A 27,770-nucleotide genomic window follows, 5' to 3' on the forward strand; every position below is an offset into this window, starting at 1 on the left:
GAGGGCTTTGAGAGAAAAAGTAGTATTTTTTTTTTTTTATTTTATTTTTTTTTTTGAGAGGGGAGTGTTGAGCATGAGTTATAAGTTACAAAGCCATGTTTCAGTAGCTGATAAATAGCTTTGAGATTTGATAGGTTGTCTGATGTGCATATGTGTGTGGAATCATCTGTGTATTGCATTAGGGATGCCTGTTGTATGGAAGTATGGAGAGTGTTGTGAAAATATTGAAGAGGAGGGGACCAGAGATAGAGTTTGTTGTTTACCAGTGGTGACTGGGAGGTATGGAGAGAGGGTAGAGTGCCAGTTTACTGATTGATACCTACTGAACAAGTAGCCTTTGAACCAAAGAAGGGTAGACTGAGATAGACCTAGTGAGGACATTTGATATAGATGTTTGCCATGACAAACTATGCCAAATGCTTTAGACAAGTCTAGAAATAAGGAGCAGACTAGTTTGCCATTATTTCTAGCTTTATTGACATTATCCATAAAGGTTAGAAATGCAATGTTTGTATTGTGGAAAGGATGGCAGTTGTGTTGTGTGTGGATAGGCATTCTTCTTGCAGAAGATAGTTAAGCCATTGTTTTGAATACATTTTTCAAATATTTGAAAAGTGGGATAAGATTGATATAGGTCTAAAGTTAGTGATGTCAGTTGATTTTCCTCCTTTGTGTGTAGATATAATGTGTTTTTTTTTCCAGAGAAAGGGAATGCGGAATTCCAGGACTGATCTATTTATAAGAATTGAGACAGGATAGGCAATGCTATTGGATGCTATGTTAAGATACTCATTTGGAAGGTCATCAGCTGAAGTACAACATGGTTTGAATTTGTTTAAGAGTAGCTTTATATAGGATGTGGGTGCAGGTTTGAAGGTGAAAATGGAAGTGGTGATATGTGTCTGTTGGGCAGGGTAGTAACTAGATATTTGAGAATCTTTGGTTAGGGGCACAGTACAATCTATGAAATAAGAGTTGAATTCTGTTACATTTTTGAGTGATGACTTGTTGAGAAAGGGATTAGGGTTGAATTTCTGGCTTAAATGCAGGATTTCTTTAAATGGTTGACCAGACTTTTTTAGGGTTGTGCTTACTATTTTTCTAAATTTTGTTATAATTCAGTTTTTGTCTTCATTTATTTGCTTTTTAGTATGGTTGCATTCTGAAGTTTTTGAGATATCGTGGTGTTTTATATTTTTGCCGTTCTTTCTATGCTTTTCAATGTGTATTAGAATTCCACTTGTTCTCTATAGCCAAATTGCACTATTTTATTTTTGTCTCTTTCTTCTTGGAGGTGCAAGGCTATTTAGGACATTTATTAATTTATAGCATCCTGTAAGGAGAGGATTTTTAGGATGTTCCAGTTAATAGGTGATAGGGTAGTAATGAATATCTCTGGACTATACTTGGACAGGTTGTGTGTTGCTTTATAAACACAACCTCTTGTAGCAGAAAAGCCTGCTAATGATTGTGTATGTATGGAAGTAGAACTAATAAGAACTCAAAAACATTAATTGTTATATTTAGCATTTTGAGCTGAATCTTAATGAATGCAATAGCAAATATTTCATTCACAGACTGTATTGCCCACATACAATGACAAAGGATAAGACAGCATGAGTTTCCATGGTGATATAACAGTGCAATAGCTAACCTGACATAGATCAACTAAAAACATTTTAAAATATTTTTTGATTGGAATACATATGCATCACTGGACACCCATCTTTAGTATTCACTTACTGAACTACTTGCATTGCTTTGCTGCTAAGACTGCAGAGTGTTAACTTGGTTTCATTGTACTTGGCATCCTAACAGTATGAACAACTATGTTTTTTAGCTATAGGTTCCTTTACATGATTACTTTTTTAGTATTCTAAATCATTATGTTTAAATGTATGGTATGTTTTTTGTCTTACACATGCTAAGATCCCCCCATACACGTAAACAGCATGTTAGGTGTCTAAGTTAATGCTGTTCCACAGTGCTCCTGCCAATGTTCTATAAAATAGATTATGCCATCATTATACCCAAATGGGGGGTATCAATCTTCCATAAAATTAATAAATAAGCACCTATCCAGGCATGTCTAAGGGTCAGCTCCCGGTGATTTCTCCTGTCTACCTGATGAATCTGGGCATCTTGGGGCAATGCAGCAATTGCCTCATGTACATAGACAACCCTCTCCTCCTACCACCCAACTCTACAACCTGTGAGAGATGCACTTATATAGCCAAACTGGAAGCAAAGCTCTCTTCACCCAAGACTGGACTAGACAGTCAAGAGGAGAAGGTAAACATTTGCACCACACCACACTCGTCATATAGTCCCTCATAACCTACACCACCAAAACACACACATAGAAACATAAAACACACACCTACATTCATGGAGGCCCTCAATAAAAACCTGCCCAAGCATCAGGGACCTCCAAAGCAGAAACACAAGCAACCTCCTCCCCCCAACACAACCTAAATGACACATAGCCCACAAACTCAGTGTGCCACTCAACCACAGCCCATAAGGCATAACAACGTACCCAACACTCTAGTCATAAGTGACTCTATAGTCAGGCATACTGATATTCCACTCACCAAGCTAAACAAGGAGAAAGTTACTGTCAGCTGTCTGTCAGGCACTAGGATCTGCCACATGACACACGCACTCAGGTCACTCCACAACAAGTACAAATATGACACTGTCATTGTCCATGTTGGTGTGAATGACCTGAGATGTACCTCCCTGGACTACATGAAAGGAGACATGGAGGAGCTCTCCAATCTTGTAGCCCAGGCAGGTATGACCCTAGCCCTGAGTAGCAACCTGCCATCACCCAGAATGATACCACAGTACAAGGACAAAATGATTAACTTCAACAATTGGCTAAACTTCTGGTGTCATTCTAAGGGGATCCAGTATTTGTCTGCCTGGGATGACATGATCGACAAACCACAATGCTTTGCCAGAGATGGCCTGCACCTGTCACCCTTGGGATTCTGGATATTGGCTAAGGATCTTGCCACCCCTATAGTGCCTTTTTTAGGCAAGGTTCAAATGACAAATTCACCACTGTAACAGGTACAAGCAAGCAAAATCTGAGGGTAATGCTACTCAGTGCTAGAAGTCTAAACCTGAAAATGCACTCACTCGAGGCACTCCTTAAAATGGAGAACATCGACATCTGTGCAGTGACAGAGACCTGGTTCAAAGCTCCAGAGAGCACCCCTGCATTACCAGGCTATAATTCATACCACACCTTTCAGCCACCTAACCCGGAATGAAGCACTAAAGGTGGAGGCGTGTCCATATTCATTAAGGATATCCACACCTCCAGGCTAGTTGCACAGCATAATGCATCCGAGATTATGCAAGTGCAACTAAATCTGGGCAAGACCGCAATCCAAATTGTAGCTTGCTACAACCCCCCCACCATGCCCCAGGATTCGCACTCCTCATTTCTTGATACACTGGAAAGTATTTGGGTACAACCCAACACCATAATAATGAGTGATTTCAACTACCCCACCATTAACTGGGAAAACTACTCATGTACCAACTCTTTTGCTCAACATTTTCTGAAATTCATAAATTCCAATGCCTTGGATCAACTTACTCACACCCCCACCAGAAGCAGCAGTATCCTAGACCTGGTCATTACCAACATGGGCAACCGGTGTTCCACACCAGAGGTCAATTCCTCGTTGGTCAGATCCAACCACAAGCAAATCACCCTAGATATCCACATCCCGCCCCCACCCCAAATTAGGGAAACCACCGTAAAAAACTTCTCCAAAGCCAACTTCACACTTCTTAAGACAGAAGTGTCAAACTTCATGACACCCATGCAGATGGGCAATACAGGTACGACTGCTGAATCCTACATAAATGCCCTTTATAAGCACTTACACGAGTGCATGGATCATGCTATCCCTAATAGAACCTAGATGCTATCCTCCAAAAAAGGAAGCCAATCTGGTGGTCCTCTGCCATAAACAAACTCTACAACAGCAGAAAGAAACTGTTGCAAAAAAGAATAAAATCCCATGACTGGAGGAACTCCCTGGTCAACCTCAGTAAGAAGCTGAGATCCCTCATAAAATCCTCCAAAGCTAGTTACAAAAACAAAATTGCCACTGACTCTAAAGACAGCCACAAAGCATTCTATAGCTATGTCAAGAATCTCAATGGCAACACTCAGATCTGCTCTGAGTTACAGCACAATGGCACAAAATATACAGAACCAACTGATATTGCCAACATCCTGACAGATAGGTTCAGTGCTAACTTTACCCCCCTCTCACCCCCTAGAGGGCCCATCTCTATACCAGAAGAATGCAAAGTTCCTGCAATCATGACTGCACAGGTAAAAAACATACTCTCCAAAGCCAAGAACACAGCATCCATGGGACCTGATAATATCCCAGGCTGCATTCTACACAAACTACAGAATGAACTGGCACCCTACCTAAGTACCATGTTCAATCATAGCCTCACCTCAGGCTCTGTGCCCACTGAATGGCGCACCATGATGGTTATCCCACTCCACAAAGGGGAGCCACGATGGACACCGGGAACTACCGCCCCATTAGCCTGATGAGCCTGGTCTGCAAGGCCATGGAACGTATCATCATGGAACTCATAAACAAAAACATTGGTAATCTCCAAACTCTGGACCCTACCCAGTTCGGATTTGTAAAAGGCAGATCATGTCTCCTAAACCTGAGTGACTTCTTTGAAGCAGTCATCAAAGCCATAGATGAGGGTAAGGTGGTTCACACAGCTTATCTAGATCTCGCCAAGGCTTTTGACACCATCCCCCACTCTGGAATTATAGATAAGCTCACTAAACTAGGTATAAATCCCTATGTCACAAGATGGGTTGCCAACTGGCTCATGGACAGAACCCACACTGTGAAAGTAGCAGACTCCAAATCCGACTTCAGACCATTGACAAGTGGATTACCACAGGGTTCAGTCCTGGGTCCTTTCCTGTTTGGTATCTACTTCTCTGAAATACAGGCTAACACAGAAGGTCTTTGGCTAACAAAGTTTGCAAATGACTACAAACTAGGAGCCATAATTGAAACTCCTAACAATGTGGACATACTACAAAAGGGCCTCACTGAGACAGATGCCTGGTGTCAAAGTCATGGCCTGAAGCTCAATGCCAAAAAGTGTATTGTCATCCTCTTTGGTAAAAACTCTGTACCCATGAACTACCACATAGCTGGTAGTCTACTTAATGCCAAAAATATGATAAGAGACCTTGGGACACAGGTGGACAGTAGTCTCTACTTTGATAATCACATCACCACAGTGGTCAAGAAGTCCTTCTACATGGTTCACCTCATCACAAAAGGTTTCTCATCCAGAAAAAAAGAGGTCATTGTTCCCCTCTACTCATCACTCATTAGACCCATTATAGAGTACAACGCCCCTTTTGGTATGTACCTCACAAGACATCTACAACAACTGGAAAGGCCACAGAAATACCTCACAAAGAGGATTACTGACTTCAAATAGATGCCCTATGCAGACCGTCTCAAAAAACTCCAGCTTTACTCCGTTGCATATCGCCTTCTCAGAGGTGATCTCTGCCTAACATACAAAGCTATGTCAAACCCAGAGCTGTTGGACATGCTCCACTTAATGAAATCCCAATCCCTCTGAGCTACACGCTCTAGGGACCTAAAGCTTGTCACCACAATAAACAGAACTTGCTGAAGGGATAGATTCCTGTCCCATAGACTTCCCATACTCTGGAACAGACTACCTATCTATGTCAAACAGAAATCCTCATTAGCACTGTTCAAGAAAAATCTTGATGATTGGATGGGAAATAGGAAAGTCACCCCAGGGATCACATCTGTGGCTCTGCTCGACAGGGGCACAGGAAAATAATTTTCTTGGGTGGCGAAAGCCAGGGTACATTTTTGGCTGGCTTATATAGGCCCTAGGGCCAATAGCCTAGTACCTACCTATGAACCTATGAAATTAAACATTTGGTATAGAATGGGGGGTGGAACTTACTGTCTCTGTATGTATAGTGATGAATGTGATATCAGTTGCCCTGCCCAGTTAAGACATTCCAAAAACTCCCCTTGAATGAAGGATGTGATGCTAATAGCTGCTCTGATCCAATCCATCTCCCCTTCCAATCAACCAGTGCAGTGGTCTCAGTCTGAGGTGTAGTACTGAGAATACTAAGGTAAAAAGAGGGTGTGAGCAGAACTATAGCAAGTGATAGCCAGTAAGAATGCATACAAAGGAGGCAAAAAATAAAAATAAAAATGTGCAAGATGAAACAGTCTTAAATTTTATGAAGTAAAATTCAGGTAAGAAAGTACCTTGTGATTAAAACTTAAAATATATTTAATTCTTAAAGAGCTTGGAATTCTTTCACTCAAATTTTCTTTGGGTGAATGGATATATATTTTTAAATACATTGTCCTTGATGCACAAGACATATGGGTGTAAGGCTATAATTAAAGAAAAAAATTCAAAGCCATTATATAGATGAGTATGTCTCTTGTCTGATATATCTGCATGTCCTATGTGTCTTTTAGGGGTTTAGTGTAATTCATTAAAACAGAATTTCGATAAATGATGACTTTCTGAACCTAAATTGCCATACACACTTCTGACAATGACAACATATAAATAGTGCTTATACTGCCCAGCTGGAGGCTTTTTATCCTATACCCACATAATTTACATAATTCTAGGTCACTGACTGACCCTGGAAATCAGTTAACTACTGATGAAAACAAGTCATAGTTCTGCAGGAAAATGCTCTCTTTGTCTCATCTCAGGCTATGAAAAATACTTCTGAGATAATGCATTACTGTAATGTATTTGTACTACAGCTCAGGATATCACAATCATATTAACTGTATTCTAAGAGGATTAGGCTAAGCAGAGATAAACCATATGTACAGACAATTATTATATATATTGTATGGGTCAGTAGTTACTGATGTTCAAGATGAGATGAAATTGCACAATTATCTTGACTCCTCACAGGAATGAGCTCTGCATAATGGGATAAGGTTTAACACCAAAAAGTATAAAATACTGCACTTAGGGAATAAATAACAATAAATATCTTTATGTTAATAATAATGATATTTTGCCTTCATCTGACTATGTAACTGATGTTGGTTTTACTGTGATTAGATCCTTGAAATCTGAATACAATGCCAGTACTGTAAAAAGAAAGAATTATTTGGCTATTAATGATATTTCAGAACAGCTTCTTCTGATATCCTGAGTTTTTCTTAACCCTTTTTAAAACAGTGGTGAGACCTATTTTAGAATATGTGACATAATTGTATCAGAGGGCCTTGACAAATAAAAAAGGTGAAATGGGTCCAGAAATGTTGTACTAAAGTAATTGTTTCTTGGTATGATATAGCATATGTTGACAGATTAAACAAAATTAAATTGCAGCCAGTTATATGCAGGATGTTTCTGAAAGACTTGATTATGGTTTTCAAATGCTTAAAACATGACAAACTAGCCAGCTCAGTGGATATTGCCTTAGTAAGCAACCTATTTTCTATTCAAAATAGTAACTGATGGGATTTCAATAATGGAGTAAAAATATATATATAGTTTAACAACAAAACTGCTAGATTATAGAATTTACTTCCTTTGAGTACAAGAGAGATTAACACAATTAATAATGTTAAGAGTTTCTCAGTAAATGTGTAAGGGACAGAGTTTATGATTGCATATATACCTGGATGCAGACGTTATGATGATCTTTTACTGTCTGCTAGTACAACTACATTTAAGCATAGAAACATTGAAGAACTTCCTGTCGTTTGTACAGTGCATATTAGCATCCTCACATTTTAGACATATGTGCTCTACCTATTGTTATATTTTGCATATGTTAGCTGATTCCAGATCCCTTAGAAAATGGCAAAACAAGCAGCCCAGACAATGTTCATTCAGAAAAAAACATATTATGTAGGCAGCTCAGTTTAATCAAAAACAAAAGTTACAACAGGTTGAATGGATTGTCCCCATGACAAAGTATTCACACAAACAGGTATATAAAACCTATTTTATGTAAAATAACAAAGCAACTAAATAAAATCTCTAAGCCAAGAGAGGCACCACATGCATTAGGCATCATTTCATTAAATCACTGATAGATTACTAGCTTCACTTCCACATTAAGAAATGTTTCAGGATTTCTACCAAGTGGATCAAAGGTTTAAAAAGTCTTTCATGTCAAAGAAGAGGGAGTAGATCACTCCTTTCCATAGTCAGATCTGTTATATTCATATTTTTCAAATCATATAAAATCACTAAGTATCACAGAGCCACCTACCTTATACAAACTGCTGCTCAGAAGACTGCATAGTGTGAGAGTACCATGAAATTCACACTTCAGTTGTTACTAGATGTCATTACCTTTTTTTAATTTCATTTTAATGTTTCAGTAGCTAATGATTTCCTTATAGCAATCTCAATGATTTATCATATATTATAAGTAGGATATTATTTGCTTTGGTGGTCTTTTTCATGTGGTATAAGTAGGCTGCTTTAGCTTCACTTCCCAGTCTCCCATTTCTCTCCCACATTTTTAGACATTAATTCAATAAATGCATTGATTGGAACTGGGTCTCTCAATTAATCTGACCCACCATGTGTTTAAAAACTGTGAGACACTCCCTCATGCTATCCCTTGCTAATACATGCTTCACAAGTTAAAGCACATGAAGTACACTTATTCACAGAGTGAAATATGTATGTCAGTCTCGTAGATCTCCCTAGATTTAACAATCTACAAGAAACTGCAGGTTACAGGTTAATTTAGCAATAAAAAGAAGGCCTAACATGCTATGAGATGCAACTGCTTGAAGGGATTAGGCATCCAAAGGAAAGCAAGTCTCTGAATTGTAACACATATCTCAAATGTTCTGCATATGATGTGCACATGTCTTGTGGAAATCCTTTATGGAACTTGTATGACATAACTCTGCAGGATAACATTTGCAATTTGATAGTGCATAATATCTGACCAGCTTTGTATTTCCTTAATGCAGTAATTAGCTGAAAGTTTCATTTGTAACTTGCTATGAAAATCTACAGCAAATAGCATTGTGATCAGTAAAGGCAAACACTTATTTTAACAACTAATAAATATTGAAGTTCTAAATCTTCTGTTCTCATTATGAAAGTAAAGGTAACTTAAATACTGCAAAGGTTAACAGGTCCCTTTTTAAAATCATGGCGTAAGTGATCATTTGGAAAGCCTGATGGAATTTTCTTCAGGTCTGATTATATAACTTTGTCAGCTAAATGTCTATTACGAACTTTTTTGCAGAGACCAGAGAGAGTGCAAGAGAGAGAGAGAGAGAGAGAGAGAGAGAGAGAAAGAAATGCATTAACCCATACAAGTAATGGAAAATATTAGAAACAAATACATAAAATTCTTTTCTATATCAGATGACATGGGGCCACCCAGAGAGAATTAGAACTTTCATTGTAAACAACATTTCTGCAAGAGCTTGATGAGTCATATATCTGTGTTACACCTGTACTCTATATTCCATCAAATCTGCCTTGTAGACTAATTGCTGAAGACAGCTCAGTCAGTGACATCAGTATGCACCACAAACCGATGCATCCACATAAAACTGTTAATGCTTTGCATAGAGTGTTTTCTCTTTCTTACAAATACCTTCTTTAAAAGACACATAGATTAACTGCTACAATTAGTGACTAACATACTGAAAGTTGCCTTTCTCAGATGTTTTATAATGTCTAAGTCACAAATATAATGTGTTTCATACATGTACGCTTAAAGAGATGGTTAAAAGTTATGTAAAAGAGGAGGCAATATTTGTCGTATTAACACTAACATGTCTATTTACAATAACTATACTTTTATGACAAATTTTCACCATCAGTATGTCATCTAGACTTTTTAAAAATCATGTTGTATGAAAAACACAAGTTTATTTAAAATGTTTTTTTTTTCTTTCCCACTAAAACTAATTTTACTCTGCTCATTTTGAACAGGTGTCTACTTATTACGTATACTATAAAAGTATGTTGTAGAACTGCTTTACTTTACTGACATTACAGTAATTTCAAATGGTTACATTTGCCTGTTTTCAAGATAGTATCGTTTGTTTAACTGGCTTAGAAGGAAAAAAAATTGACCTAGAAGAAAGTCTTAATATGTCTTAGTTAAGTGAGACTTGTATTACAAAAACATACCTTCACAGGAATAAATAAAGCTTTCAGCAGTTGTTTAGAGTTTTGTTATTTTACTGGAGCAAATGTTTTATTTCCCAGGATGACTCATTGTAGACAATCCCACATCCAGTACTTTCCAGAATTATTCCCAGTTTCTAATGAATTGAAGCCAGTTCCTGTCTGGAGTGCTCCCTAAAATGCACCAGATGCGTCTTGCTATTTTTCTGCTCCAGAAGCAATAGAAGATGGTAAGTGGCTGATCGTGCTTGCTGCTAGAGGGACAGGTTTCCGATTACATTCTGCACTCAGGTCCTACTGCCTCCTCTTTCCAACTCTTCTGCCACTAAAGGAAGGTGCTGGCTAGCTTTGCATTACATCATTAGCCAAGTAACTGGCTGTGGCACAGAATACAAATAACATGAAAGCAGGCCACACCCCAGCTTACAAATTCACACTGCAGGACTCTGCAGAAGGAAAGGGAAAAACAGACAGATCAGTGATGGTACCAGATTCACATGCATTTTAAACTTCACGGCAAATTTAGTGAAGATAATTCTTTCTGGAATGATGTGCTAGCCTGCCAGATTCATACATTTGGATGACAAATGGACTTTAACTGTGATTCTAAACTTCAGTAATATTACATGCATGCACAGAAAAAGGAATTTGCAGATTTCTTTCAACTGTCAATGTAATGAGAGAGAACTTTGGCTCAGTGCTGAATTTTCCTTGCTGCAGTTCAAGATGCTTTCGGATGGATTTTAATTAAGTTATACCAAACCAAAATCCTTATTTATTTTACTATGACTGTAGAGATGAAACTGAAAAACAGCAGTACATGTACTGGAATTTCAGATAGTGCCATATTGAGAGAATCTGTAGATTTATAGTGTTCCATTTATCCATGTGGTTGTGCCAAGTTTCTTTCAAGTTAAATTCTCCATCACATTCTCAGTATGCACACTTCTATTTCCACCCTTTACACATGCACACACACTCTGTGCTTCTACACAGAGACACACACACACACACACACACACACACACACACACACACGCACACACACACGCACACACATGCACGCACACACACACACACACACACACACGTGCTCACACAAAACTACTTTGAAAACTATTTTATGCATCTGCATTTCTTAGAAAACACAGTTACAAACTGCACTTTAGAAGATAATATTTTTTCATATTTGCAAAACTGTAGAGAACAATTTAAGTTACATTTATTATTGCTAATGCATAGAAAAATGTTGCATCAGCAGGAAGAACACAAAGTATGATTTATTATTTTAGAACTGTACCTTATTAATACCAGTTGGATATCACAGTGCCAAAAAGTTGTACTTACAGAACTATTGACTTTATTATAGCTGAACTTTGGAACAGACTTTAGATACTAAATGTACCTTGTTATATGTTATAAATGTCCTTTACAGCTTCCAGGAATGTACTATTGAGCTGCTGAAGAGAGTTGTGAAAATGAGACACCCCTTACAAAGTGTAGTATATAAGTGATAAAGCAACCTTTTAAGGTATTTGTTATTATCACTTAGCAAGCCAAATAAAACACATGCACAGGCTAAAACACAGTGCACAGTTACTAAGTATGGTCAAAGAGTGAAGATCATGTCCAGCTGTTCCCAAGTTTTCCAGTGCACACAGCTTTACTGGTACCCCCTTTGACTGGTAGCCTTTCCTGTTTGATTCTTGTGTGTGTGTGTGTGTGTGTGCGTGTGTGCGTGTGTGCGTGTGTGTGTGTGTGTGTGTGTGTGTGTGTGTGTGTGTGTGTGTGCTTGTGTCCATGTGAGTGTGTGTGTGTGTGTGTGTGTGTGTGTGTGTGTGTGTGTGTGTGTTTTTACAGTTTTACCTTGCCTTTAAGAATGAAATGATACTTAACAGCTGTATCACGTCTGGCTCATTAAGCATAAACTTTGTCTTGTAATGTGAATCCAGTAATGTTACTTCAATCCTCTTACATATGAGGACACCACAATGACTTCTTTACATCTTCTTTCCTTTGTATTTAAGGATTCTACAGTATTAATGTGTGGAATGCAGCATGGGGCTAAATGTGCAATGCTCTTTGTGATGCAACTAGAAAGGCTTCTTCAAGACATAATTATATAAAATCCACTACCTATATAGGCTGCCTTTAGCAGTGAACACAAGGCTGCAATGGGTTTTGTAATGTATGTTCTTTAAAAATAACCCCTTCTGAAAAAAAAAGATCATTCTTCAAAATAAGAACTCTGACAAAGTGATTCATCACGTTTATGGCAGTGAGAATATGCTTTCCTTATGATATGTTCACTACTTCTCCCACTATCACCGCATATACACAAACCTGTGTATAGAGTATATGCTCAGGAAAAATGAGAAAGGCTATAAAGACATTACTTAGATTGAACCAGCTGGTGTTTACTGCCCCAAGGTTGCAATTGATTTTGCCACATAAGATTTTCTGTTCCCCTCAAGTGATAGCCTCTTTAACTTGCTAATGTAATAATTATCAATAAAGGCTTTTTGTTATTTTCCTGAAAGCTCTACAGTTTAATGAAGGTTTACATTTTTAATAGCTTTATTTATGCAATTACCTTATTCTTCCTAAATGATGAAGACAATACTTTCTCAAGTAATGGCTTTGTGTTGTCATTTCCCAATGGTCTACAATTCATTAATGCTATATATACCTGAAAAGATGCATTTGTATACACTACCTTAATTTCCCATAAAGTATACATATCAATTCTTTGCCATATATCTGATAGTGAGAATCCTTCAAATAATTTCAGCTTACTGAAACATAACTTTTTTGCACAAAGGGTGTTGGATAATATAGGCAGTAAAAGAAACCAAGATACTGAAAGAGATGTGTAAACTTATAAGGCAATACTAATAACAAGAAGCAATTTTTTGTAGCTTGTTTTGTGCTACAACATTTCTATGTCTCTATCACTTCCATTATGAGTTGAGTTGCAATTCCATAAAGATGCAGTTCCTTGAAAACAACTAGTCAGAAAATCAAAGCAATGAAAAAATTACCTGTAAGTATTTCTTTTCCAGGGGCAACCCATCCTGCAGCCTTCTTGTAGGGAAAAGCCAACCACACCACTCTAAACTCATATATATATATATATATCTATATATATATATATATATATATATATATATATATATATACATTTATATGTATATGTATATGTACATATGCATGTCCATATACATATATATATATATATATATATATATATATATATATATATATATATATATATATATATATATATATAAAAACATAGAAAAACTCACCCCCGGATTCAGCAAGCTCTGCACAGTGTGCAGGAACAGTGCAGGAGCTCCAGGAGGCAATATGTCTGCCGTGCGATCCAGGAATAAGCTGCAGGGACATGCACGAGCGCTCCTGCACTATTCTTGCATGGACGCAGCTCCTGTATGCAAATTACCCCATTTGCAGGTGAAAACCATGCAAATGAGGTGAATTTGCGATCCAGGAAACTGGCAGCCGGCCATGCAGGACTAGTGTAATCTGTAGAAATGTACTTGGTTAAAAACCGAGTACATTTCTGCAAACTACAAAACGGAGCCATGACAGCTCCAAGTAATGGGTATATATAAAGTGTAAAGCATGCCAGTGGCCAAATATATGGCCATTGGCATGGAAAACCATTAAAAAAATAAAAAAAATAACTTTTTTTTTTAGCAGATTTCGGCTGTTTAAGCATAGGACAGTGGTGCGCAACCGGGATCGGGCCAAAAATTAAAAAAATAACCTAAAATAAGCATTCTAACTAAAATCACAATTTTGTCATTATACTCAATGGCAGGGAGAAGACAACATGGCCAGTGAATAGTGGTTGCTGAGGGGTGAGGCTCAGTGTGGGACCTGTAACTATGCATTAGCAGGCAATCCTATGCAAATAAGGGGAATGATACTGAATCCCAGATTTGCCCTCAGTGCTAGCCAGCACCCAACAGTGTTAGTGCAGGAATAGCTTGGTGCAAGACTAGAAGTTAGCTGACATCATAAGAGGGTGTGCCAGGCATACTGTAAGTGGATTTGTGGCTCGGGCTTGCCCGTAGCTTAACAGAGCTAAGCAAGGGGGTGTGTCTGACACTGCCTAGCACTCTTTGCATTGCCTAAGAGGGTGTGCGCGCCATGCACCAGGTTTTAAAGGAAAAAAAAAGTAAACCAGAAAATAACAGCTCTGTGCACACTTGAGCACTGTGTTTGCATGGCGCGCCCTCTGGCTTAAACAGGAAGGCAGTGGGAAGGGAAAACAGTAGTAGGAAGGTAATCAAGGAGAACTAGCATAGCTGGCAGGTGAAATGTATCAAAATCAGCCAATTACACAGGCAGCAGCCTAGCCCAGAACACTACTATAAACTATGCAAACATCTTTCCCTCTGATTTTTCCCACATACATTACACCACCGGTGTATACAAGTGGGGAAATTTTAACAAACAAAAACAACAAAATGATAGGGGCTGCAGTAGCTATCATACACTGACATGTGGAAGAGGCTGAAGGTGGTGAGGATGAGAATGCTGTCGACCAACCCACAGTAAGGAGATGGAGAAGAGTGTACAGACCCAGGGTAACCTACCAGGGGCTACATGAGCTGGACATAGTGGAGCGCTATAGGGTGGACAGGGACCTCCTACAGCAAATTGTTGAGCTGTGCCGACCACACCTGACACACAGAACTAACAGAGGAGAACCCATCCTAGTGGATACCAAGGTATGTGTAGGCCTAAGAATACTAGCCACAGGTACCTTCCAAAGGCCAACTGGGGATATCATAGGATCTCACAGGCATCAGCATCCAGGGTACTCTACCAGTTCCTGGATTCCATGTCAGCACATGCCAGTGAGCACGTATATTTCCCCAACACCTGTGAGGCATTGGCCAGCAATATGCATCTCTTCCACCAAATAGCAGAATACCCTGAGGTAGTGGGTGCTATAGACTGCACGCACATACATATCAAAGCACCACCCGGTGAGCAAGGTAGGGTCTACATCAACTGCAAGGGCTTCCCCTCCATCAACTGCCAGGTCGTGTGTGATGCCCAGGGCATTATAATGAATGTGTGTGCTGGCTGCCCTGGAAGCTATCATGATTCCCACATCTGGCATCTGACGCGGCTGTACCAGAGATTTGCCAGCGGGGACATCCCTCATGGTCATCTAGTGGGGGATACTGGTTATGCACTGGAGCCGTGGCTGATGACACCCATCAGAAATGCACACACACCCAAACAAGAACTCCATAATGAGGCACACGCACAGACTAGAATTATAATAGAGCATGTGTTTGGGATACTGAAGTCACAGTTCCAGTGCCTGGACACATCCGGTGGAGCCTTGCAGTACTCACCAGCTACATGAACTTATATTGTCATCATATGTGCAATGCTACACAATATGATCCTGCGGAAACTGCTGCAGCAGGAACAGCACGGAGCAGGGCCACACAACCCCCCACCATTGCCAAGGCCTGCACAGGCACAGAGTGACTCGGAGGAAGAACAACCTGAGGTGGCCCCAGTAGGCAGAATGCCCTTGCCTTAGCAAAGAGGCAACACATAGCACATACACTGACACAGTAGGGACCCAGGGAATGACACCTCTCTCTGACTCGCAAATACAGTAAGAGGGATGCCAAACATGACACTACCTGTGCTCAACCATGTATAGGGAGTGTACTATGTGCACCCAACATAGGCAGCCCCCAGCACCATCCTCAATACTGGCACAGCCACAAGGTAAGTCATTCTTCTTACCAATTGCTGAATGGAATAGTATGTGTTGTTACTTGTATCTATGGTATGGATGTGAGCATGCAAGGGAATTGGGTGGCTGAATGGGATGCCAGCAGATAGTAGACACCTATAGTGGCAGCATGAGATCTGTAACAAATACTGGTGTCACCATAGTAGCCAGTACTACACATGGTGACAAAACTTACTGCAGGAAATATGCTGGGCTACATGTGTGTCCATATGACACACACATGCCAGTCAGGGAGGCTCACATACAAAACACCAGTCTCCGCCAGCAGGACAAGTGTAGACAAGCATAAACAAAGGCTGTGCTAAGGCCTCTGAATGATGGCTATGGGTAACAACCCCCCCCCATGCCTACACAGACAGATTACATCAGGTCAGGCAGTGGGATGTTAGTTCTGAAGGGTAAGAAGTCAGAAACTGATATGTAGGTCAATCAAACCTAAGACCTGTAGTACACTGATTTGCCTCTAGTCAGCATGATATGTTAGAATACAGAATGAAATGGAGTACCTGACATACTAGTACAATCACAGCAAATGTGTACCAGTGTCAGGTGTGCCCCCCTCAATCCTATGTAGAAATGTAGTAACAGTCTGGTGTGCCCCCAATCCAATGTAGACACGTTGTAACAGTCAGGTGTGCCCCCCAATCCTATGTAGAAATGTAGAAACAGTCAGGTGTGCCCCCCCAATCCTATGTAGAAATGTAGAAACAGTTAGGCATGCCCCCCATAATCCTATGTAGAAATGTAGAAACAGTCAGGTGTGCCCCCAACCCTATGTAGAAATGTAGTAACAGTCTGGTGTGCCCCCCAATCCAATGTAGAGATGTTGTAAAAGTCAGGTGTGCCCCCCCCAATCCAATGCAGAAATGTAGAAACAGTCAGGTGTGCCCCCCCCAATCTTATGTAGAAATGTAGAAACAGTCCAGTGTGCCCCACCACAATCCTATGTAGAAATGTAGAAACAGTCAGGTGTCCCCCCCCATAATCCTATGTAGAAATGTAGAAACAGTCAGGTGTGCCCCCAACCCTATGTAGAAATGTAGTAACAGTCTGGTGTGCCCCCCCAATCTGATGTAGACATGTTGTAAAAGTCAGGTGTGCCCCCCCAATTCAATGCAGAAATGTAGAAACAGTCAGGTGTGCCCCCCCAATCCAATGCAGAAATGTAGAAACAGTCAGGTGTGCCTCCCTTAATCCTATGTAGAAATGTAGAAACAGTCAGGTGTGCCTCCAACCCTATGTAGAAATGTAGTAACAGTCTGGTGTGTCCCCCCCAATCTGATGCAGACATGTTGTAACAGCCAGGTGTGCCCCCCCCAATCCAATGTAGAAATAGTCAGATGCGCCCCAAATCCTATGTAGAAATGTAGAAACAGTCAGGTGTGCCCCCCCAATCCTATGTAGAAATGTAGAAACAGTCAGGTGTGCCCCCCAACCCTATGTAGAAATGTAGTAACATGTATGTGTAGGTATATCTATACCAAACGATTGCAGCCCCCCAAACATCTCCAGCGCCCAAGTGAGAACTGCTCTCTCCAAAGCAAAAAACACAGCATCCATGGGACCTGATGGTGTCCCCGGCTGTGTGCTCCACGAACTCAATGAGGAATTAAACCCACAGCTAGGACAGCTGTTTAATCAAAGTCTTACCTCTGGATCATTACGCCCAGGAGTGGCGCACTGCAACTGTGGTCCCACTTCACAAAGGCGGTGCCTCCACCGACCCTGGAAATTACCGGCCCATTAGCTTGACAAGCCTTATCTGCAAAGCCATGGAGAGGATCATAATGGACCTCATAAATAAAGACATAGGGAATTTGCAGACTTTGGATCCAACCCAGTTTGGCTTTGTCAAAGGCAGATCATGCCTTTTAAACTTGGTTGACTTTTGAAACAGTCACCAAAGCCATTGATGAGGAAAGGCAGTCCATACAGCCTACCTCGATCTGGCTAAGGCCTTCGATACAATACCCCACTCGGTATCATTGAAAAACTCATCAGCTTAAATGTTAACCCATACATCACAAGATGGGTTGCAAACTGGCTGAGTGACAGAACCCACAGGGTCAGAGTTGCTGGCGCCATGTCAGACTCAAAGCCTGTCACAAGTGGTGTCCCACAGGGCTCAGTCCTGGGCCCACTCTTGTTTGGCATCTACTTTTCAAGTACAAGCAAACACAGGAGGTTATGGCTGACAAAGTTTGCAGATGACTGCAAACTGGCGCCATAGTAGAAAACACATCTGACACAGATATCCTTCAGAAGGGTCTCACAGAACGGATAACTGGTGCCAGAGCCACGGCCTAAAGTTAAATGCCAAAAATGCATAGTCATACCCTTCGAAAAACAAGGTTACCCTAGCTACCAAATAGGTGGCAATCCACTGAGCACAGAAGAAGTTATCAGGGACCTGGGGACCCAGGTTGATAGTAGTCTGTCATTCGACACCCATGTAGCTAAAGTAGTCAGGAAGACCTTCTACATTGCCCACCTTATCATGAAGGGATTCTCATCTAGATCAAGGGAGGTCATAGTCTCCCTTTACTCATCACTCATCAGACCAATGATTGAGTACAATGCCCCATTCGAATGTATCTGACCCGACACTTGCAGCAGCTGGAGAGGCCACAAAGTTCCTCACCAAAAGGATAAAGGGTCTCAAAATCTGTCCTATGCTGCCCGACTGAAAGAACTCCAGCTCTATTCAGTTGCTTACCGCTTGCTCAGAGGTGACCTTTGCCTAACATACAAGGCCATGTCAAACCCAGATTTGATGAATATGCTTCACCTCAAAAATCTAGATCCATCAGAGCCACAAGGGCGGGAGACTTAAACCTCGACACGGCTATTAATAGGACGTGCTGGAGGGATAGATTCATCACCCAAAGACTCCCTATGCTGTGGAACAAAATCCCGGTACATGTGAGGCAGAGCACCTCGCTGGCCTTGTTCAAGAGAAATCTTGACCAATGGATGGGAGATCGCAGATATACCCCAGGGATTACCTCAGTGTCACTGCTCGACAGAGGCACAGCAAAATAATGGGTATAGTTCCCCATACTATAGGGGTGGCGTAAGCCACAAAACGATGGGCTAGGCTTGTAAATGCCCTCGGGCAGATAGCCTAGTATGAACCTATGAACCTATGAACCTAATGCCAGTGGAGCACAGATTACCTGAGCTGGCCAAGGTAGCAGGATAGATTGTAGCATTTGTACAATATGCATGTATGTGTGTGTTAGGTTGGTATGTGTTTAATATTGTGTGAGAGTGGTCAGTATGTATGCATTATGAGGTTTGACCTGATGGCCATTGCCCAGTACTGCCAATGACAGGGTAAAGTCCTCACAACTGCATTGCCAAACACAATGCTCCAATGTAGAAACAGTCAGGTGTGCCCCCCAACCCTATGTAGAAATGTAGTAACAGTCTGGTGTGCCCCCCAATCCGATGTAGACATGTTGTAACAGTCAGGTCTGCCCCACCCCAATCCTATGTAGAAATGTAGAAACAGTCAGGTGCCCCCCCCAATCCTATGTAGAAATGTAAAAACAGTCAGGTGTGCTCCCTCCAATCCTATGTAGAAATGTAGTAACAGTCTGGTGTGCCCCCCAAATCCGATGTAGACACGTTGTAACAGTCAGGTGTACCCCACCCAATCCTATGTAGAAATGTAGAAACAGTCAGATGCCCCCCCCAATCCTATGTAGAAATGTAAAAACAGTCAGGTGTCCTCCCCAATCCTATGTAGAAATGTAGAAACAGTCATGTGTGCCCCCCCCCAACCCTATGTAGAAATGGAGTAACAGTCTGGTGTGCCCCCCAATCCGATGTAAAAATGTAGTAACATGTATGTGTAGGTATAATACCAGTGCAGCACAGATTACCTGAGCTGGCCAAGGTAGCAGGATAAATTGTAGCATTTGTACAATATGCAGGTATGTGTGTATTAGGTTGGTGTGTGTTTCATATTGCGCAAGAGTATGTATGCATGGTGAGGTTTGACCCTTGGTCATTGCCCAGTACTGCCGATGACAGGGCCAAGTCGTCACAACTGCAGTGCTAAGCACAATGCTCCCCAGTATAACACATTCTAGAAGTAAGCCATTATAAATGTATGGAGGTAATATGTGTCACCATCTGAAAGATAAGCATGGCATGACTGTTGGGCCAGATATACAAGCAGTACACAGGGGAAAGTACCCCAGACAGACAGTATATAATGTGTAACCATGTAATGGACACACCCTTGGAATTGTACATACAGGTTTGCAGCAGACTATCTGGGCTTGTAGTAGGGAATACCGATGTCATCTGGCTAAACACTCGCAGATCACAAAGGTCATAGGAATGATGTATTGAGAAACAGCTGATGTCCTGCACAAGCCAGCATAAGTGGAATGCCCCATGCACATCTGTGAGTCAGATGCAAGTAGTGTCCATAGCACACATGCACCTAGCTCACCCAGCCATCACCCAGAGTACCTCACTGATATTATCCCTGCTGTTAGGAATGAGTACAATATGACCCCCACCTGTGTATGACAATAGTGAAAGAATGCAGTATGCAGTGCAGGTGTCTAATGCAGGTGTGTCCCTAGCTGTAAGAAGCACCCTGCCATCATCCACACCACCTGATCAATACTGACAGAAAGTATTGGCATGAACACCTAGCACACCTACCTTGTCAGCCCAGGGGAACATACTGTATGGCAGTCTGGTACTGTAGGTCTGAGCGAATGCAATGGCCTGCTTCACTACCAAATGGCCTACAGTCCTATGCCAAAGGCCTGCATCTCACCTGTACTGCCAATGTATGTTATGTCATGGACTCCCAAATAACAACATAACACAGTCTACAGAACCCATATGCAAGGCCATGTGGACAAACCACAGAAACATGTCCACCATGTCCCACTGCATGAACTGTGGACCAACACCAATACACTGCTCTGATGAGGTGATAACTATAGGGAAAGTATCAGAGAATGTTTGCATAATGTATGGAAGAGGATAAAATAATAGAGGGGGGTGGGAGCATGGGCAGCATGGAATGTGCGAAGTCCGAAACACAGCCGTGTGCACATACTATGTCTGGCTGCAAACACAAAAATGGGTGGCTACAAACCTGCCCATAAACTACAATAGAGGTAATGTCCTGACTTATGACCCCTACCTCTGGGTAACCTGTGTGAATCTGTACAGCTGTGAGGTATTGCCACAGCAAGATAAGCCCATACTGGCATGTCGATGGATATACAAGTATGGGATTCTCTGCCACCACTGTACCAAGGTGGTGAACCAGTTACACAGACCCAGCAGCAAGTGTCTGCAGCTCCCCCTCCAGAATGGCATTAGTTTGCAGGAATATGTAGACGTTTGACCACAATACTGGACATAGCTGCATTCACCCTGTGTTCCCCAGGACATCACTGCAAGCAAATATGTCTACCTGACAGTACTTGATGACATAAAACATCATAGTGTATAACAGTACATATCTCTGAATATCTCTGCTAACACTAGGAACATGTAGCAGAAGCAGCACAGACACAATTACCTACAGTACCCACTATCCCTTGTCCAGTTTGACCCCCATATTGCCAAATGATCTACAGATATCCTGCAGAAACAGCTTGCTAGCTGTAGGTGTAGAACACAAAAGTCTGCACTGGAGTATATCTACCTGGAATGGATCCTCACATTCCATACAGAAGGGCATACTGGGCATGCTCCCACACTTAGAGAAATGAAGGCAATGTCAGACAACAAAATATTGAAAGGTCATACTGGGCATGCTCACACACTTAAAGAAATGAAGCCCATGTCTGGCAACAACAGTGGACGATACATATCTGACAGTTGCAGATGTTAGTGCATACACTCCTCAGTATGCACCAGTCATGCTTTGCACACACATTGGATAGGAATACACACATATATCCAAGGACAACACACTATAATATGCCAAAAGTACACATACATAGATGTGTGGAAGAGAGTGACTGTGACAAAGAGCCTTCCATCATGAGGCCTGTCCCACCCAGCACACAGCCAGATGGCTACAACCACATGATGTATAAATGTCACTCACCATAGACATTAGCCTCTGGAATCCCTCAGCATTATAGACTCTGTGGTGCTAGTGCTAACTGTGCAACATGACTCTACAAGGTAGTAGTCATCTAGCAGTTGTATACACGCACCTGCAGAATATAAACCTGTGTATGCCTGAGTGTGGTGTGTCTACCTCTAGATGAATGGGTTATGGCCCATGCACACACACTGCCCTCCCCATAGCCCTACTACGGCAAGCCTGCTGATGTCAGTCACTGTGAAATACACCTTTGTGGAAAAAAATTGTACAGTAATCTCTGTGGCATGTCCTATACCTGTGTAATGCTGTAATGTGATAAACTAGTGAGGTAGGAATTCTAATCCCAGATGTGGCAAGTGTGTGTCTGTGTCTCTGTAGTAATCAATGCATTTTAGGCTAGTCACACTCACTACAATCCAAATGCCCTACTTTGGCAAGCCTGCTGATGTCATTTACTTTGAAATACATCTTTTGGGAAAAAGTAGCCCAGTAATCTCTGTGGCACATCCTATAACTGTATAATGCTGTAGTGTGATAAACTAGTTAGGAAGGAGTTCTAATCCCAGACATGGTATGTGTGTGTGTGTCTGTGTAGGGATCAATGCTTTTCAGGCTAGTCACACTCACTACAATTCAAATGCCCTACTTTGGCAAGCCTGCTGATGTCATTCACTTTGAAATATACCTTTGGGGAAGAAGTATCCCAGTAATCTATGTGGCACGTCCTATAACTGTGTAATGCTGTAGTGTGATAAACTAGTTAGGTAGGAGTTCTAATCCCAGACATAGTAACTGTGTGTGTTTGTCTGTGTAGGGCTCAATGCTTTTTAGGCTAGTCACACTCACTACAATTCAAATGCCCTACTTTGGAAAGCCTGCTGATGTCATTCACTTTGAAATACACCTTTGGGGAAGGAGTAGCCTAGTAGTCTCTGTAGCGTGTCATATAACTGTAATGCTGTAGTGTGATAAACTAGTTAGGTAGGAGTTCTAATCCCAGACATGGCAAGTGTGTGTGTGTGTTTGTCTGTGTAAGGATCAATGCTTTTTAGGCTAGTCACACTCACTACAATTCAAATGCCCTACTTTGACAAGCCTGCTGATGTCATTCACTTTAAAATACACCTGTGGGGAAGGAGTAGCCCAGTAATCTATGTGGCATGTCCTATAACTGTGTAATGATGTACTGTGATAAACTAGTTAAGTAGGAGTTTTATTCCCAGACATGGCAAGTGTGGGTGTTTGTGTTTGTTTGTCTGCGTAGGGAGCAATGCTTTTGAGGCCATTCTCAGTCAATGCAACCTCCATTAACCTTCTTTGGCAAGCCTACTGATGTCATTCATTTTGAAATACACTTTTGGGGGAAGGAGTAGTCCGGTAATCTCCATGGTGCATCCTATAACAACGTAATGCTGTAGTGTGGTACAGTTGTTTGCTAGGGGTTCTATTCCCAGACATGGCAAGTGTGGATGTTTGTGTGTTTGTTTGTCTGTGTAGGGAGCAATGCTTTTGAGGCCATTCACAGTCAATACAACATCCATTGCTCTTCTTTGGCAAGCCTACTGATGTCATTAATTTTGGAATACACTTTTGGGGGGAAGGAGTAGTCCAGTAATCTCCATGGTGCGTCCTATAACAGTGTAATGCTGTAGTGTGGTACAGTAGTTTGCTAGGGGTTCTGTTCCCAGACATGGCAAGTGTGGATGTTTGTGTGTTTGTTTGTGTAGGGAGCAATGCTTTTGAGGCCATTCACAGTGAATACAACACCCATTGCCCTTCTTTGGCAAGCCTACTAATGTCATTCCCAGTGAAATACACCTTTGTGGAAGAAGAAGTCCAGTAATCTCTGTGGTGTGTCCTATAACAGCATAATGCTGTATTGTGATATAGTAGTTTGGTAGGGGTTCTATTCCCAGACATGGCAAGTTTGTGTGTTTGCTTGTCTGTGTAGGGAGCAATGCTTTTTTGGCCATTCACAGTCAATACAACCTGCACTGCCCTTCTTTGGCAAGCCTGCTGATTTCATTCCCAGTGAAATATACCTTTGGGGAAGGAGTAGTCGACTAATCTCCATGGTGCGTCCTATAACAGCATAATGCTGTAGTGTGATACAGTAGTTTGGTAGGGGTTCAGTTCTGCAAGTGTGGATGTTTGTGCATGTGTTTGTTTGTCTGTGCAGGGAGCGATGCTTTTGTGGCCATTCACAGTCAGTACAACCTCCATTGCCCTTCTTTGGCAAGCCTGCTGATGTCATTCCCAGTGAAATACACCTTTGGGGAAGAAGTAGTCCAGTAATCTCCATGGTGTGTCCTATAACTGTGTAATACTGTAATGTGATAAGCTAGTAAGGTAGGAGTTCTAATCTCAGACATGGCAACTGTGTGTCTGTGTTTGTCATTCGTATCCTGTGTGGAGGTGGCTGTGAGTGTGTAACAACTGGACTCATTGTGGAGCAGGTTTTGCAAATTTCTTATATGGTGGGCCTATTTTATGTCACAATGTCCACCTTACAAGGATGACAGATGTCAAATAGCTGAAAGGCTGGGGTGCCAATCCATACCCCTACATGTGACATCAAGGCCTGGTGAACAAAGTAAGCAACCCTTGAATTACCCAGGGAAAACTCTCAACCCATGTCTCATACACAAATACACTTGCCTAGGCAACAACCGCTTTGTTGGTAGTACACTGCATATTGCCCAGAGATAGTAACCACAGTGTGATTGCAGTGGACTACAGAGGGCATGGCACCCTGTCCCATAACTACAATAGGCACATAATTCCAGACAGTGTACCTTCACTATGTTCCCCACTGGATGCCTTCAACATATTGTGGTGCCATCAAATGTGACCCACAAAGGACATACCATGCCTTAAACCCATGTCCTGTATGGACAGATGCCACTGGCACCAGGAACACCTGTATAAAGCTATCAGTGTAGGTGCAGGGTCAACCTGGTGTCCATTACCAGTTCCCTCCACATGAGGCCAGGACTGGCACATCTGATGATAACAATCTGTGTACACAACATGGGCCAGACAGCCTAGGTACAGTTACACATGTCACTGAACATGCATGTTGGACATGTGCACATCCCAGACACCGTCCATATCATGGACTATAGAACACATACATGGCAAGCATTGCACAGCACTGGCCACACACAATAGTAACCCAGGTGACAATAGTAACCCAGGTGACTGGATGGTGAATACAATACCCACCTGTGTGGGCCAATCCAGGCACTCCACCCCTGCAGACTATTGTCATGTGGCCTGATGCCAAGGTATACCCTTCACCTAGCCTTGTACAACCTTCTGGCACAGTCAACCACTACACACTTGTGAAGCAATGCACCCATGCATGTCAGTACTGGCAACCTGTGTCTGTGTCTGTGTGGAGTATGATGTTTTTGACCACATTCACACTCACTACAACTCCCGTTGGCCTACTGAAGTATGCTGTCTGATGTCAGACACCTTCAAATACCCTTTGCCCATATATCATCCGGATAACCGCTGTGGTGCATGTGATACATGCGCATTACTGTATTGTGGCAAACTAGCTGGTTAGGAAGTCCATTCCTGACCTTGCCAGCTGTGTCAATGTGTATGAGTCCCTGAGAGAGTGTGGCTGTGTTGATGTTGACACCTGTTCATGTGGACAGGCACGTTTACTACACCTACCTTACCACTACTATATCAATGTTGCAGATGTCACAAACCATCAGATATATCTTTGTACACCACCCCACCATGTAAGCTATATGGGGCATGCAATAACTGCATAGACATGTGATAGCAATAAATAGTCAGTCAGGGGTTTGAAACCCTGTACTGGTAGGTGTGTGACACAAACATGCTTAGGTTTTACTCTCCCACCCCCTCACTGACTTACTTTGTCTCTGTCTGTCTCTCTCACTCCCTCTCTGGTGGATGTGGAGAACTACACCTGCTTTGCTTAGGCAGCAGCTTGCATTTTTTAAGTGATGCTCATGATCATCTGATGGCCTCTGCATGGATTGCAGTCACCCTCTAGCTGATTGCATGAGGAACAGCTGTGGTAACATTCCCATAGCCAACTGCATGGAAACACACTCCAATATCTAGGAACACCATGTTGGTGTTGGGACTATTCATTCACTGTGAGCAGGACCTCAATTTTGTGTTTGGCAAACAACATCACAGATGGTATTGGGATTTACCTCTAACAACATATACTGTGGAAGCAGGCCAACAGACAGGAGGGGGGATGTGCCAGACATGACTACAGAATGTAAGTGTTGCTCTTCTGCATTTGGAGTAATGTCGGTTTAACAGGGTGTGTGTGGATATGGCTGGTCTACATGATTTATTACCTGTCATGACAGTGTTATGTGTCATGATTTATTACCTGTCATGACAGTGTTATGTGTTTGGGGAAACACTCATCTGCAGGGTTATCTGCAGACTGGGCAGTGTGTGGAGCCTTTTGCTTCTTGTGTTACTCACAGAACACCTATCTGAGAACTGCAGAAGCATAGTGTGAGGATTGCAGTCAGTACATGGTGACAGCCATGAGAGTTACTGACTTCATATCCCTCATAGGACATATGTCACAACAAACCCTGGTGCGACAGTAAATGTATGAGGTTATCACAGCAACATGCCAATATTGGCCCAATGTTTGTAGCTCCAGCCACAAGTTTGTCAACCTTTGTACATATGTCATGCAGTAAGAGGTGCATATGTTCTGTACACCATTATTTATTGACATCATACCTGATAACAAGCCAGTCAGATATCAGACTGCTAGACATGTTATGTATAGTAGGGGTTATTTCTGAGAACATAACCTGGGCATTCTGTGGTTGTATGTACAGTACTGGGGTGTGTGTACTTATGGTGATTGTCGACAGTATGTGTATTGCGCATACGTACCTTGGGCTGTGCATAGACTGTAGTAGATGCCATTGTTCTTGGTCCTCTTCTATCTGATGTTACATGCTGCTCCAGTGTATGGTACCTATTGGCTCACATGTCTGTAGAGCCAGACACACACGTGTCCCATACCACAGACAGGCATCAGACCACGATGTGTCATGCACCAGTGTATGTAGGGTTAGTGTGTGAGTGGCACATATGAGGATGGTGTTTATCAGACAGTCCATATAGTGTCATATTAAGTGTACCATATGTGGCTGTGGCTGTGTTGACATTGGTTGTGGGTATGGACTTTCTCAAAGGTGTCTGTTACTCTGTGCTGTGATGTGCATATAGAGTCTGCTATATTTGCAGGTACATATTCCCCCATACAAAATGTAGTCCAGTGTTGTGGCAGTCTGCCTGTAGTTTGCACAGTGCTTTGTGACATGCCTAGCAGCCTAGTGTAATTATCCAATGTGCTGTTATGTTCAGTTATTTGCAAGAAATACTGCTGCCAGGCCACCATACCAGTTGTGTATTTCTGACAAAGAAGGTGGATTCTGTACAGATGTATATCACTAACTACTGGGTAGTATGTGGCCATGTGACCTCTGCACCACCAGGTATTATGTGTCAGGACAGACTGGCATGTGTGAATGCATAAACTGTGTGGGCATATGTAGTCCAGTACTTACGTGATATACCCATGTACATGGC

At 41.8% G+C, this 27,770-nt stretch overlaps 1 protein-coding gene across 1 annotated transcript in view; it reads right to left on the reverse strand.

Annotated features, from left to right (window-relative positions):
• The window catches only part of SEMA3C (semaphorin 3C), a 709,622-nt gene extending 698,915 nt beyond the window's left edge, over positions 1 to 10,707 (reverse strand). Inside the window, exon 1 of the mRNA XM_044088330.1 lies at positions 10,240 to 10,707. The gene's annotated coding sequence lies outside the window, so the exon portion shown is untranslated. The remainder of the gene's footprint in view (positions 1 to 10,239) is intronic.
• Positions 10,708 to 27,770: the final 17,063 nt, after the last annotated feature.

This window comes from Protopterus annectens, chromosome 11.part0, assembly GCF_019279795.1.
Source record: "Protopterus annectens isolate FY-2018-M chromosome 11.part0, PAN1.0, whole genome shotgun sequence".
In the NCBI taxonomy this organism is placed as follows: Eukaryota; Metazoa; Chordata; order Ceratodontiformes; family Protopteridae; genus Protopterus; species Protopterus annectens.